Source organism: Pinus tabuliformis, chromosome 8 (genome assembly GCF_031772625.1).
Source record: "Pinus tabuliformis cultivar Carrire ecotype Pingquan chromosome 8, CPIR1, whole genome shotgun sequence".
Taxonomy (NCBI): Eukaryota; Viridiplantae; Streptophyta; class Pinopsida; order Pinales; family Pinaceae; genus Pinus; species Pinus tabuliformis.
In genome coordinates this window covers 334,102,402-334,117,824 of record NC_142294.1, presented here as the reverse complement: position 1 = coordinate 334,117,824, position 15,423 = coordinate 334,102,402, and the positions used below count along the sequence as shown (strand labels likewise).

The 15,423-nt window shown below is 40.0% G+C and overlaps 1 pseudogene; it reads right to left on the bottom strand.

The window, feature by feature from the left end:
- Positions 1-1,281: 1,281 nt before the first annotated feature.
- On the bottom strand, positions 1,282-8,710 carry LOC149235493 (putative pectinesterase 11; annotated as a pseudogene).
- Between the last annotated feature and the right edge of the window lie 6,713 nt (positions 8,711-15,423).

Sequence of the window (15,423 nt, the reverse complement as noted above, 5' to 3'; positions counted from 1 at the left end):
CCAAAAATCATGTATTTCACCACAAAAGTAAACACATTAATGCTAGATATCACTTCATTTTTCGTGAGCTTGTGAATAATGGGGATATATCTCTTCAATTTTGTAGATCTTAAGATCATCTAGCATATATCTTCACCAACCCATTGGGAAGAAAACATTCTTGAGTAGTAAATATAACAGTTTTGTTAAATTATAGTAATTTCCCTTATCAACTAGAGTGAATAGTTATTTGCATGTGAACTCTATTGAAACACTTAAGTTTGAGTCCCAACGAATTTTAGATAACTAAAATTTTTAGAATTAGTTAATTCATGTTATAATCTCCCATTGCTCGAAATTTATACATAAATAATAAAGTATAACTTGAAAGAAGATTTGCCTCGTGTTTTTGCGTTACCTTTCTCTTTCAAATAATCCATTAAAATTACAAATTATAATGTCACTATTAAAACATAAAATTATCGTTTCAAATAATCCATTAAAATTACAAATTGTAATATCACTATTAAAACATAAAATTATCGTGAATAAGATGAACAAGTGAATAACCACCCCTATGAAGGTATCAAGAGTATGAAATGCCTCGAAGATTTATTAAAAGTCACAAAATTGTAGTAGTACTATTAAAATATAAAATTATTATGAATAAGAAGAAAAAATGAACAACCACATTATGAAGGTACCACGAGTGACGAAAGCTGGCTGACAGACCGAATCACAAGGTGCAGGAAGGTCTCCATCTCAGTTTTAGGATTTAGCTTTGCCTCGTCATCATTGAGATGGATTAAATGTATTGTTTAAAAGATATACCATATCACGTAAAATAGCAAACCATATGATCTGGCCGTTGCTTTTTTGCCCAGAACATACATGCTACACGCTATTTCACTTTGTATAACTCTTGACTCGTTATTAAGGCAGTGAGTCACAATTCAAAAGCGTATGAGTCACCGAACGCCCAAGCATTCAGCAAACACGTCGAGTTGACAAATTGAAGTCTCTGAAATAAGGTTTATTCCGAAAAGACAAAATGAGGGGAATGGATTCGCATTCTTCTCCGGCGTGTACCTATACATTTCAATTTAACGCCAAGATAAACGATTGAAGGAATTCTACAAAGACATTGACTGATGGGCCAGTTTCGCCTTGGCAGTCTTTGATCACATGAGTCAACTTCTCATTCCTGAACAATCCAGGTGTTGTGAAAAAAAGAGAGGATTGTAGGATGATATTTCAGCCACTTCGTGGAGCCAAATTGATAGTTCTCTCAATGCTATAAGGTTAATTTCTGATCCAATTCTCCCCATCAATGGAACTCGTGCTCAAAAACGGTGCAGCCTCCATGTCACCTAGTTCACGCGACCATGAAACTCTTCCTGTCACCTAGTTCACGCGACCATGAAACTCTTCCTGTATTAGTTGCACTAGGTCCAGAACATTTGTACAGTCCATAAACCACAGTCCTGTACATAGACAATTAAAAACAATTACATTATTAGGACAGGATTCTTGTAGTTCACTCATAGAAGTGTGCATTTCATTTTCTGAGATGGAAAGCAGTAACTTACGAATCTCTTGTGGGATCCTTCCAATTATCCCATCCTTCTGGAAAGATAATGTCAGCAATGTAAGTGTAAGCAAATACTACTCTCGAGTAACTTCCCCAAGCCCTGCCGAGGTACATTAAACCAACCCCTGTAATCTTGCAATTTAGAAAGGTGAAGCCCGTGTCTTCACCCGGGGAGGATCTACTCTAAGGTGTAATTGTTGGAATGGTAATTTCAACTTGCAGATTTTTCCTCTGCGATGCGATCGCAGATCGCATATCGCACTTCCCTTCTTGTCAACCTTCACCGTGTCCTTTGTATTATCTGCGATGCGATATTTGCGATGCGATCGTAGATCGCAGATCGCATGATTTAAAAGTTATAGAGGCGGTGGCACATCCTCTCTCTTCTTGCGATGCGATGGTGTGATAAGCCATGCATTAAATTCCAACAAGATATTTTGAGGCGTGTAATAAATGATATTTACTAGGGTTGGTAAATGTAGGTGAAATCTTAAATTTTACTATTTTTTATTTTCACGGAAGTAAGGGAAAATCAACACGTATTGTAAAAGATATTTTTGTGTTGTTAAATATAAAAGGAATGGAAGAGCAAGAGACGTGTGGAGAGTATCATCAAGAAGACCTCTTTCTTCTCTGCAACGCACAACAGAGCTGAAGATATTTTTGAGATAGTGGAACCAGGTTCTGGAACTGAAGTTCCTGTTGTAAATCCCTCTGAGCAGAGGAAGACTATTTTGTAATAGTTTTATTTTCTGTTGTTTTCTAATAAAGATCCTGTATTAGAAACATAGTGTTGTTCTCTGTGCAAATTTCTTTTGTGTGTTTGAAATGAACAGAAATCTCCAACATGGTATCAGAGCTAGTCTAGACACTCGGTGATTCAAACACAGAGTTTGTTTTTTCACTGTAGGAGCTGTAAGAAGCTTACTAAGAAGATTTTTCCCACCAGAGAGTTTTTGCTTCTTGTTTTTTTTTGGGGTCAGTATCTCTTCTTTATTTACACAAGTTAAGATGGCAGATGCTGGAACTGGTTTGACAAATCCCCAACTGCCACAGTTTAATGGGAAAAACTACAGTTATTGGTCCATAACAATGAAAGCATTGTTTGCTTCTCAAGGAATATGGGAGCTGGTTGAAACTGGCTATGCTGAACCGACAGATGCAACAGCGTTGGCTGCTTTGACAGCAACAGAAAGAGACCAGTTGAAGAGTGACAAGAAGAAGGATGCCAAAGCCCTCTTTTTCCTCTTCCAATCAGTGCATGAAAGTGTTTTTCCACGGATTGCAGTAGCAACAAAATCCAAGGAGGCATGGGATATTCTCAAAACTGCCTATCAAGGCATGGAGAAGGTGAAGACTGCAAAGTTGCAGATGTTGAGGAAAGACTTTGAAAATCTCAACATGAAGGAATCTGAAACAATAGATTCATTCTTCACTCAGGTTATTGGCTTAATAACCCAGATAAGATCTCATGGTGAGATTCTTGAAGATAGAAGGGTTGTAGAGAAAATCTTGAGAACTTTACCCTCAAGGTTTGAATCTATTGTGGTCGCAATAGAAGAAACAAAAGATCTCTCACAGTTCACGGTAGATGAGCTGAGTGCTTCTCTTTTGTCTCATGAACATAGACTGAGTAGAGGAACAGATTCCTCTTTTGAGCAAGCATTCAGGACTCACATGTCCTTTGGCCAAAGAAGAGGTCGAGGCAGAGCAAATTACAGAGGTCATGGAAGAAGCCAAAACAGAGGCAGAAATTATCCTGCAAGCACAAGCGGAAGGAGCTGCAATCAGAACCAAGATGAAGGTTCAAGCAAACAGCAAACTCATGGACAAAGGTATGATAAATCCCAAGTCCAATGTCATTATTGTAAGAAATATGGGCACTATGCCAATGAATGTAGGAAAAAACAAAGTGACATGAATAATAGGCAAAATGCAAATTTTGCAAATGAAGAAGATAAGAACCCAAAGAACGTGCTGTTAACATGTAACATAGCACAAGACAAACAAGAAGATTTTTGGTTCTTAGACTCAGGTTGTAGTAATCACATGACTGGAAATATTGCAATGTTTGCCAATCTGGATGAAAATGTGAAATCTGAGGTAACAACAGGGACTGAAGATACGATATCTGTCAAGGGTAAGGGCAGAGTCAGTATCCGAGCAAAAAATGGAGAATAGATGATTGTGCCAGAGGTATATTATGTACCTGGTTTGAAATGTAATCTTTTGAGCATTGGACAGCTCATAAACAAAGGTTACAACGTGTTCTTCAAAGATGATTTGTGTACAATCAGAGACATACCTCCAAGTAAGAAGATCATTGCACAGGTGCAGATGACCAGCAATAGAATGTTTCCTCTCAAACTCAGGGCAGATTTGAAGGAAGGCAGAACTATTGCGGCTGTAACGCAAGAAGCCTTTCAGGAACAACTGAAAGATGTGAATTGGTTGTGGCATTTGAGATTTGGACATCTAAATTTCGGAGGCCTGAATCTGTTGCACAGAAAGGGAATGGTAAAGGGATTGCCGTTGATTGAGAAACCAGACAGCCTTTGTGAAGGCTGCATCTTGGGCAAGCAACACAAAGAAAGCTTTCCAGCAGGAAAGAGTATAAGGGCAAAAGCACCATTGGAAATTGTTCATTCTAATGTGTGTGGACCGATGCAAACACCATCATTTGCCGGAAATAAATATGTTTTAACTTTCATTGATGATTACACCAGAAAGACATGGGTGTATATGCTGAAACAGAAGAGTGAAGTGTTTGAGAAATTCCGCCAATTCAAAAATCTTGTTGAAAAGCAGTGTGGGCATTATATCAAAGTGCTCAGAACAGATAGAGGAGGAGAGTACATCTCCCAAGACTTTCTACGTTTTTGCAGAGAGAATGGAATACAAAAGAAGTTCACCCCGAGGTATACACCTCAGCAAAACGGTGTTGCTGAAAGAAAGAATAGGACCATTCTTGACATGGTCAGAAGTATGCTAAAGGCAAAGCACTTGCCGCATGAGTATTGGGCAGAAGCTGTCACTTGCGCAGTTTACATCTTGAATAGATGCCCAACTAAAGTTGTCATGAACAAAGTACCAGAAGAAGCATGGAGTGGTCAAAAGCAAACTGTCACTCACATGAGAGTATTCGGTTGTGTGGCATATGCACATGTACCGGATCAGCTAAGGAAGAAGCTTGATAGTAAGGGGGAGAAGTGTGTCTTTATTGGCTATTGTGATGAGTCAAAAGCATACAAACTCTATAATCCATCCACCAAGAAATTGATAGTAAGCAGAGATGTGCAGTTCATTGAAGATGAAGCTTGGGATGGAAGCTTAGAGAAGACAGTGAATGTGAAGACAATTGTGTCTCACGAAGAAGAAGAGGAAGGGACAGAAGCAAATAATCCTTCCTTAATGGCTCCTCCTACACCACAGCAAGTATAACAAACCACACCACAAGCTGGAATTCGAACAGCCTTAAGAAGTCAAGGAAGTGCTTCTCCAAGCACACCACAGGGATTAGATATACCCTCAAGTTCGGATGGAACTCCAAGTACACCAAGAAGACCAAGATTCAGAAATTTGAATGAGATTTATGAACAAGGAGAGGTAAGTAACAATACCGGTCTGAATTCATTATTCGCTTTATATTGTCATGTTGATGACCCAGTCCATTTTGAAGATGCTGTAAATGAAGATAAATGGATTGAAGCAATGAATGAAGAAATTGGTGCAATTGAGAAGAGTAAAACATGGGAGTTAGTGGACCTCCCTGAAGGCAAAGATGCCATTGGAGTTAAGTGGGTCTATAAGACCAAAAGCAATGCTGAAGGCAAGATTGACAGGCACAAAGCAAGACTTGTTGTGAAAGGCTACAAGCAACAACAAGGCAAAGACTATGATGAAACCTTTGCACCAGTAGCAAGGATGGAAACAGTCAGAACAGTGTTGTCTATTGTGGCACAACACAAATGGAAGATTTATCAGATGGATGTTAAATCTGCATTCCTGAATGGAGTGTTAAAAGAAGAGGTTTATGTTGAACAACCTCCAGGCTATGAAGTTGAAGGCCAAGAGCATAAAGTTTGTAAACTGAAGAAGGCTCTTTATGGGCTGAAGCAAGCTCCAAGAGCATGGTACAGCAGAATAGATGCTTATCTGATTGAAAATGGGTTTGACAAGTGTGATGGTGAACCCACACTCTACATAAAGGAGAATGACGGTAAGATACTTATTGTTGTTCTATATGTAGATGATTTGATTTTTACAAGCAATGATGCTTCTCTCATTGCTGATTTTAAAGCAGTCATGAAAAGTGAATTTGAAATGACTGACTTGGGCTTCTTAAGATATTTTCTTGGAATTGAAGTAGACCAAAGTGAAAATGGCGTTTTCATTTCTCAAGATAAATATGTAGAAGCGGTGTTAAAGAGATTTAACATGCAGAACAGCAAGGCAGCTGTGACTCCAACTGTAGTGGGGTTGAAATTGACCAAAGAAGACAGCAGCAAATATTTTGATCCAAAATTGTACAAGAGCATAGTTGGCAGCCTCATGTACTTGACTGCAACTAGGCCGGACATTATGCACGCTGTGAGTTTAATTTCCAGATTTATGGAAAGACCGAAAGAGACTCATTGGCAGGCAGCCAAGAGGATTCTAAGGTATGTGAATGGAACGAAGGGGTTTGGTATTTTATACTCCTCTTCTGAAAGTTTCATGTTGACAGGTTACACTGACAATGATTGGGCTAGAAGTGTTGATGATAGGAAAAGCACATCAGGATATATCTTTCATATGGGATCGGGAGCCATCTCATGGGCTTCCAAGAAGCAACCAGTCGTAGCTTTGTCAACAGCAGAGGCAGAATATGTGGCAGCAACAGCAGCAACATGCCAAGCAGTATGGCTGAGAAGAGTTCTCAGAGATTTGTGTCATGAACAGGAAAAGGGCACAACCATTTACTGCGACAATAGCTCAGCAATAGCATTGTCTAAAAATTCTGTTTTTCATAAAAGAACAAAGCATATAGATACCAAATTTCACTTCATACGTGAATTGGTTAACAATGGTGAGATTGTTTTGCAGCACTGCAGAACAGAGGAACAGTTAGCTGACATCCTGACAAAACCATTGGCAAAGAAAAGCTTTGATCATTTCAGGAAATGCCTGGGTATGCAGAATAAACCCAGCAGTTAAAATTAAAGGGGAGTGTTGGAATGGTAATTTCAACTTGCAGATTTTTCCTCTGCGATGCGATCGCAGATCGCATATCGCACTTCCCTTCTTGTCAACCTTCACCGTGTCCTTTGTATTATCTGCGATGCGATCGCAGATCGCAGATAGCATGATTTAAAAGTTATAGAGGCGGTGGCACATCCTCTCTCTTCTTGCGATGCGATGGTGTGATAAGCCATGCATTAAATTCCAACAAGATATTTTGAGGCGTGTAATAAATGATATTTACTAGGGTTGGTAAATGTAGGTGAAATCTTAAATTTTACTATTTTTTTATTTTCACGGAAGTAAGGGAAAATCAACACGTATTGTAAAAGATATTTTTGTGTTGTTAAATATAAAAGGAATGGAAGAGCAAGAGACGTGTGGAGAGTATCAGCAAGAAGACCTCTTTCTTCTCTGCAACGCACAGCAGTGCTGAAGATATTTTTGAGATAGTGGAACCAGGTTCTGGAACTGAAGTTCCTGTTGTAAATCCCTCTGAGCAGAGGAAGACTATTTTTTTTGTAATAGTTTTATTTTCTGTTGTTTTCTAATAAATATCATGTATTAGAAACAGAGTGTTGTTCTCTGTGCAAATTTCTTTTGTGTGTTTGAAATGAACAGAAATCTCCAACAGTAATTGCGCCATTTAACTGAGGGATCGTATGTAGATGGCATCTCTACGAATAAGCAACCACCGGCATTTTTTATCGTCTGTGAACCGTATAACAGAAAATACAATGAAATCGAGAGAGATTATTTGTATTTAGTTTACGTCATAGAGAGATTGTCCATCACCACATACGACTGCACCCTCAATGAAACAGTCACTGAAGTAATGCTTGCCGCTCTCATCCAGTACAGTGTCTTGGTAACCAAGAAGGTAACATCCGTAAAATTAACAGCGATCTCCCGAAATCCTCAGCGCCACAGCTTGATCGCCTGGACCATATGAATTCTGCGCCACAACTCTATACTTTTCAATAACTCAACTTTCATGACTATGACATCACAAATTAAATTGTGACTTAATAACCAAATACCTGGATTGTAATATATCTAGCTATGAAATCTGAAGCGAACACGGACACCGTTGCACAGTAATATGTACCCCCACTCGATTTCGCATTATCATTCCATGTGATGACGGTGTTGTTAGCGCCGGAGCTACTCAGAATTAAGAATGGTTTCTCTGCAGGAATCGTCACCTTCTCCCTATTCACATTAAGGCACTCACATTTAAGTTTCGCATCCTAAAAACCTCTTCTCCGCACATAATCTAATCTATAACTATAATATTCTATCATGATTATATTGATCTTCGGAAAAAGTTTGATGACAAAAAGTTTTTCAAAATTGGTTCGGAATCTATCCACCAAAAGAAGTGAAATTCCTGCTTGTCTTTCTATACATGAGCCAAAGGTCGAATAAGCCCATTTTCTATACACGAGTTTCTGAATGGATCATATGCATAAAACGGAGATAGAATGGAGCTAAAGCCCAAATGACTGCTGCGAAGTCTATGCTGCATATGCGTATCCGCTCTTTGATAGATTTATGATGTTCGAGACGAATCATTTAATGAAACCAAGCAGCTTCATTTGTTACTCACTTGTAAGTACCGGGCTTGACAAGAATTAAGATCAACTTCGTATTGTTGGCTGGAACTACATTGATGGCGTCCTGAACTGTTATAAAATCGTCGTTGGCCTTCTCCTTGGCTACGACGATAACTCTGGTCGCTACATCATTCAGTTTTCGAGACGATCGGCTATTTAACTCGATCAAATTCTTGTCTCCACGACTGTCGTCCATAGCATGGCCTTCAGATATCGTACCGATACAGTGGGTAGGTTGTAGAGAAGAGAGACGGAGCGATGCAAGAAACAAAACAATAACAGATATTCTCTTACAGTTAGCCATCATGGATCGTATAGCGACCGCACCAGATGGAGGTGAGCTTTTGAAGAAAATTGACAGCACTCCACAAAATACGTAGTTAAACAGGAACTGGACATTGCATGGGAGACCTACTGATGAATGGTATATATAAGTAGAAGGCCAAGTAGGATCACGCCAGAGCTGTCTAGTCTTCCTTCAACTGCGCACGTCCCGAAGGAATCGATAGCCTTTGGAGAGACGTTGATAGTGCAAGGCAGAGGTTGCTTTCTAATGAATCGTTTAACACGTGAACGAGGTCGGGCTGTGAGTTATAAAACGTGACTGTTGTCACACCATTTGAGGTTTGCTTTGTTTTAAAGCAACAGCTTAGCTTCTGCATTTAAATTGCTAATGAATAGCGTGGCTAACAATCTTCTTGTCGAGTACCATCACTCCATCTGAAGTTCCCTTTGCTTTAAAGAAGCCGTCTTAGCTTCTGCATGTAAATCGCTAATGAATTTGGGATGATAGATTTAGAGTTGTAAAATTGTGAAGACATATCAATAGTGTTCACTTTGCTGTATAAATTCATACCCACCTTTGATTAAGAAGGAAGTAACATTCGTTGGCCTTTAAACATTGACTGCCCAATTCCATGGTATACGCGTTGTATAACATCTATGTATAACCTAATCATCCACACGAACTTATGATGAAATTGAATCTGGTTTGGAATTTTCATTTGCTTCGGGAGCTCCAAAATCACAGGTGGACTTTTATCGAGCACTAGGATCACAAAATAGGCACGATTCAATCCTTTGCGTCCGACCAAATTAAAAAATCAATATCATTTTAGTTAATCCATGTGCGTCTCCCGCTGATTCCTTCAAGCTAGAGCTAAATAAGCGTGCCAGCAACATGCTTTTTTAACAAATTTTCTTTGTTTGTTTTATTTTTAATCACTAGATATAAGCGTTTCAACAATTTTGTTATCGTCAAAGACGCCTTGCCAGCAACATGCTTTTTTAATAAATTTTCTTTCTTTGTTTTATTTTTAATTACTAGATATAAGCCTTTCAAAAATTTTGTTATTCTCAATGACCCCTGGCTAGCAACATGTTTTTTAACAATTTTGTTAGTTCTTTTGCATGATTTACTCCTTGATTTGCTCTTTTTTTCACTCCGCAATTGGCTAGTTCTCTCCGGAACTTATTGTAGGTGTTGAGTCTTCTCATTGATCACCACTATGGTGCATTATATTGGGATCTTCACCCAGTAATGCTATATCATGAACATTGTAGCCTATTTTCTAATGAATCATTATTTTGTTCTTTCGATTTTCTTTTAGTGTTTTTGCTCTGCAAAGCTGTGTGTTCAACCTTTACTAGCTAGATTCATCTGTGCAGGTTTTCTAACAAATTTACATGGTATCAGAGCCCACAGGTTGCTAGATAAAAGGCACACCAATACTTTATTTTGTAGGTATTACAGCTTGGAGATCGAAGATCAACAGAAAAATGGAATTTCCCAAAGCATCGATCCTAACACTGTACAACTATCATGAATGGAAGGACCAAATGGCTTGATACCTTCGTCAAAAAGGGTTGTACAGGATTGTCATGGCTGCAGAAGTGGAACCCACTTTAGCCATAGAGAAATCCAAATACCTCAACCGTATGGATGAGGCCCATGGACCCATATGCATGTGCATCTATCCAGAGTTGCAGTTTCATCTATCTGCCTGCAATACTCCCAATGAGATTTGGAAAAAGGTTGAAGAACTCTACGGGAAACAGGATGAGATGAAAGGACATCTGCTCGAAGTGGAGCTGCTGTCATTGGATCCATGGAACTATGACAGAATTCAAGACTTCTTCACCAAATATAATGATCTATTGCTGCAACTCAAGGGTTATGGAATTGACAAATCCAAGGAGGAGAGTCGCCAAGTTCTCTCTATTATGTCAAAGCTCGGACCGGAATACTCCGTCTTTGTGTCTACATTTCATTCAGTAAGGCTCGCAACAGGTAAATCCTACACTATGCCTTCTCTCAAAGAGTTCATGGAGTCCCTTACTTTTGAGCAAGATAAACTCATTGGCATGGGAAAATCAAACCTCCAAAAGCGCATGCACTTGCTGTGCATGATGGCAGTTACAATAAAAATCACAGATTTGATTCAAATCAGAAAAATCAGCAACAAAAAGACAAGGGAAAAGCGCATTCCCATCCAAAGAAGGAAGGGTACACCAAGCCCTTCAATGACTCCTCTAACTCAAGAAATGAGAAAGGGAAGAAAGGAAACAGATGCACCTACTGTCAAGGAGGATTCCATCCAGAATCCTCTTACATTAAGAAACAAATTTACCAAATGGCATAAATCCTTCAGAAGCACAACCTTGGGGACCACATCCCTCAGGGCGCCAAGAAGAAAACTGAGGATCCGCCACACGGGAAAGGTAACAATTTTCATGCTTTAGTTGCAATTAATTCTTCCCCTGATGCATGGATTATAGATTCTGGTGCATCACATCATATGGCTACTGCAAAGGAAGTCTATTCCTCTTTGGATGCATGCAAAGGACCTCCCATCCTTATGGGAGATGAGTCACCTATTGAGGTCACTAGAAAAGGTAGAATGGAACTTTTACACGGAAGCTTTGAAGATGTGCTTCATGTTCCAAAACTTTCGGTAAACATGCTTTTAGTTTATCAGATCACTCATTCTGGCACCAGAAAGAGAGTGAAATTCACTCCAGAGGCAATGAACATATATGACCTACATAGAAGCTCCAAAACTGCAACCGGTGAGGTAAACAATGGAGCCAGACTATATACATTTTTCGAATCTATTGAATCTGAATCCTCCTTATTGCTTACACATGCTGATGATAGTAGTAGGCTTTGGCACGAGAGGTTTGGTCACCTAGATTATAGGTATATGTAGCAGCTAAGCAAGCATGATATCATGGAAGGCTTGCCAAATATCAGTTTCCCCAAAGGAGTTTGTGAAGGGTGTGTCCTTGGCAAACATCCTAGAGAAAAGTTTGACACTGGCAAGACTCACAGAGCATCCTATCCTCTAGATCTGATCCATAGTGATCTCATGGGGCCTTTTCCTCATCCTTCCATCAACAAAGCAAGATATGTGCTTACATTTATTGATGATTTCTCATGGTATACTTGGGTGTATCTTCTCAAGAACAAATCTAAAGTTTTTGCGCACTTTGAAGATTTCAAAGCACTAGTTGAGACATAGTAAGAGAGAAATATCAAAGCCCTCCGTACAGACAATAGGGGGGGAATATGTTAACACAGCACTTTCGAACCTTTGCCTTGAGTCTGGTATACAGTTGCAGTACACAATTCCATACGCTCCGCAGCAGAACGAAGTTGCTAAGAGAAAGAACCGATATCTCAAAGAGATGGCTTCCTGCATGTTGCATGCTAAGTCACTGCCTCATAAGCTATGGGCTGAAGCACTTAATTGTGCTAACTACATCCAAAACAGATCTCCTCATAGGTCTATCAAGGATCAGACCCCCTTTGAGGCTTGGAGCGACACTAAACCAGAGGTCACCCACTTCCGTGTTTTCGGCTCCTGAGCATGGGCCAGGATCCCCTCTGAAAAGAGGAAAGCTCTTGATCCACAGAGCATTGAGTGCATCTTTGTTAGATACCCTGATGGTGTGAAGGGATACTGACTCCTGATTTCCTCTACGGACAAGCTCATCATTGAGTGAAGTGTCAAATTTGAAGAAATTCTCTCGCATGCACCTCAATTGCCACATGCAGACACCTTTTATCTACCTCAAGTCTGAGATGATGACTCAGTACACTCAGATGCAGATACAGAGCATGCAGATGCCATGGTAGAGCATGTAGATGCAGAGACAGTGTCTTTAGATACAAATCGAGTGCATGCATATGATGATCTACATCCAAGCCCAGATTGGGCTTCCAGCAGTGAATCAAATTCCCCTGTCATAAATCAGAGAACAAGGAGCTTACGTGAGATATATGCACAAGACCACCCAGCTGCTATAAATGGTCTTGTGGGGGATACTTCTAATCTATAGAGGACTAGCTCAGAGCTTATTGAGCCTCCTCTTGCCCTCACTGCCACTAAACCATCGCCATCCTGGCATTGTCATTTGATTCATTCTTCTGATCCACAGTCTTATGCTGAGGCTGTTGGGCATCCATCTTGGGAGTCTGTCATGGAGGAGGAGTATAACTCTCTCCTCGAGAACCAGATCTGGGATCTGGTCCCCCTTCCTTCAGGAAGGAAACTTGTCCGATGCAAATGGGTCTACAGGACCAAGAGTATTGCATATGGGCAAATCACTTATAGAAAGCTAGGCTAGTAGCCAAAGGCTTCTAGCAAGTGCATGGCATTGATTATGATGAGACCTTTGCTCCAGTAGCAAAGATGGATTCATACGCCTTGCACTTGCCATTGCGGCTGCCCAGGGGTGGGAAGTACATCAAATGGATGTGAAGAATGCCTTTCTTCATGGAGACCTATCTGAGGAGATCTACATGGAGCAACCACATGGTTTCATTCAGGATTCATCTTTAGTCTACAAACTGAAGAAATCTCTCTACGGCCTTAAGTGGGCCCCGAGAGCTTGGTATGAGAAGATGGATTCTTTTATCTTATCACAAAACTTTGAAAGATGTAAGTCTGATCCGAATGTTTACATGTTTAGGACACATGATTCTCTTCTTATCTTAGTTTTCTATGTGGATGATCTCGGCTTCAGCCATTGCTACAGTCAAGAGGGCCTTGCATGATAGGTTCTTGATGACAAACATGGGTCCATTACACTTCTTTCCTGGTCTTGAGATCAGTTAGGATGCCACAGGCATCAAACTCTCTCAGGCGAAGTATGCACGGGATCTCCTCGAGAGATTTTGCATGACGAACTGCAAGCTAGCACCGACTCCTTTTCTGTCTAGGGTCTGCCTTGAGGATGGAGGTGACACTCCATTAGTTGACAACACTCTCTACCAATAGTTAGTGGGGAGCTTATTGTACCTCACTCACTCTAGACCAGATTTCTCATATGCAGAAGGGGCAGTTTCCAGATACATGCAGGAGCCACATGAGCTACACTGGAATGCTTCCAAGTGCATCCTCTGATATGTGTAGGGCACCATCACCTTCGGGATTCACTATGTAGCAGGCATTGCATTGAATCTCCTTGGCTTCACTGATTCTAATTGGGCGGGAGACAGCATTGATCACAAGTCCACCTTCGGATATTCATTCAGTCTAGGATCTGGCCCTATCTGTTGGTCGAGAAAGAAGCAGGCTGCTATTGCTCTCTCTTCAGCTAAGGCCGAGTACAAAGGAGTAGTCAACATCACCATTCAGGCTCTGTGGCTACAACACTTCCTCACTGAGTTGGGCGTCCAGTTCCACCAGCCCATTGTAATCTAGTGTGACAACCAGAGCACTCTTAAATTTTGCAGGGATCCAGTACAGCGGCAGTGGACAAAGCACATAGAGATCCATATGCACTACATCAGAGACTTAGTACATGATCGGGTCATTGATTTGCAGTTTTGTCCTTCAGCAGAACAGACTGCAGACATCTTCACCAAGACAATCGCTGAGCAGAAGTTTCGCTCTCTGCGCAATCATCTTGGAGTGAAGGACATAGTTGCTTAGCAATTGTCTTTTCTTCCTCTTTTCTTTTGATTACATTATATTTTGAGGGGGTTTTTTCCCACGAGGTTTTCCCTCTTCTCTAAATTTTAGTACAAGTTGCACTGTATTTTGGGTGACCTTTGGCCTTTGTTGCTAGGGCCCATTTTCTATTTTTCCCCATAGTGGTGTTCGGTGGGGGTGTTGGGACTACTACACACCTGCATGCGGACTCTTAGTTAGAGCATGGGACTACATGCAAGATTCCTTCTGCATGATTTACTCCTTGATTTTCTCCTTCTTTAACTCCGCAACTGGTTAGTTCTTCTACATGATTTACTCCCTAATTTGCTCCTTCTTTAACTCCGCAACTGGTTAGTTCTTCTGCATGATTTACTCCCTGATTTGCTCCTTCTTTCACTCCGCAACTGGCTAGTTCTCTCCGGAACTTGTTGTAGGTGTTGAGTCTTCTCATTGATCACCACTATGGTGCATTACCTTGGGATCTTCACCCAGTAATGCTATATCATGAGCATTGTAACCTATTTTCTAATGAATCATTCTTTTGTTCTTTCGATTTTCTTTTAGTGTTTTTTCTCTGCAAAGCTGTGTGTTCAACCTTTACTAGTTAGATTCATCTGTGCAGGTTTTCTAACACATTTACAAACATAAGTAATTAATATACACATGTTTTCCTTCAACATCAAGTGGAGAAGATAAGCAATAAGTTGACAAAATATGAATAATGACAAACCCGGAAAGTAGACACTATAGCATTAGGTAAGGTAAATGCTTATAGTTAAAGCTCAATGCCTATAGTTTAGTTCGGATGATTCAATTTTGTTTATAACTAAATGTGAAACATGGAGATTGGGAAGTTAGCAATGATTTTGATGAATAAAGAAAATGCAGATTATGAATCGTAATGTATGACTTGTAGGAGAGATGAATGCAATGTTGTGTACAATGAATTGTGAAACATAGACATTGGAAAGGTGGCCATTATTTTGATGAATGTAGAACATAGATAAATTAGTAGTGGATATGCATGAGTTGTAGGATAATAAATATTAGAGTAAGCATTAGCTTGTTATGTTAGGAA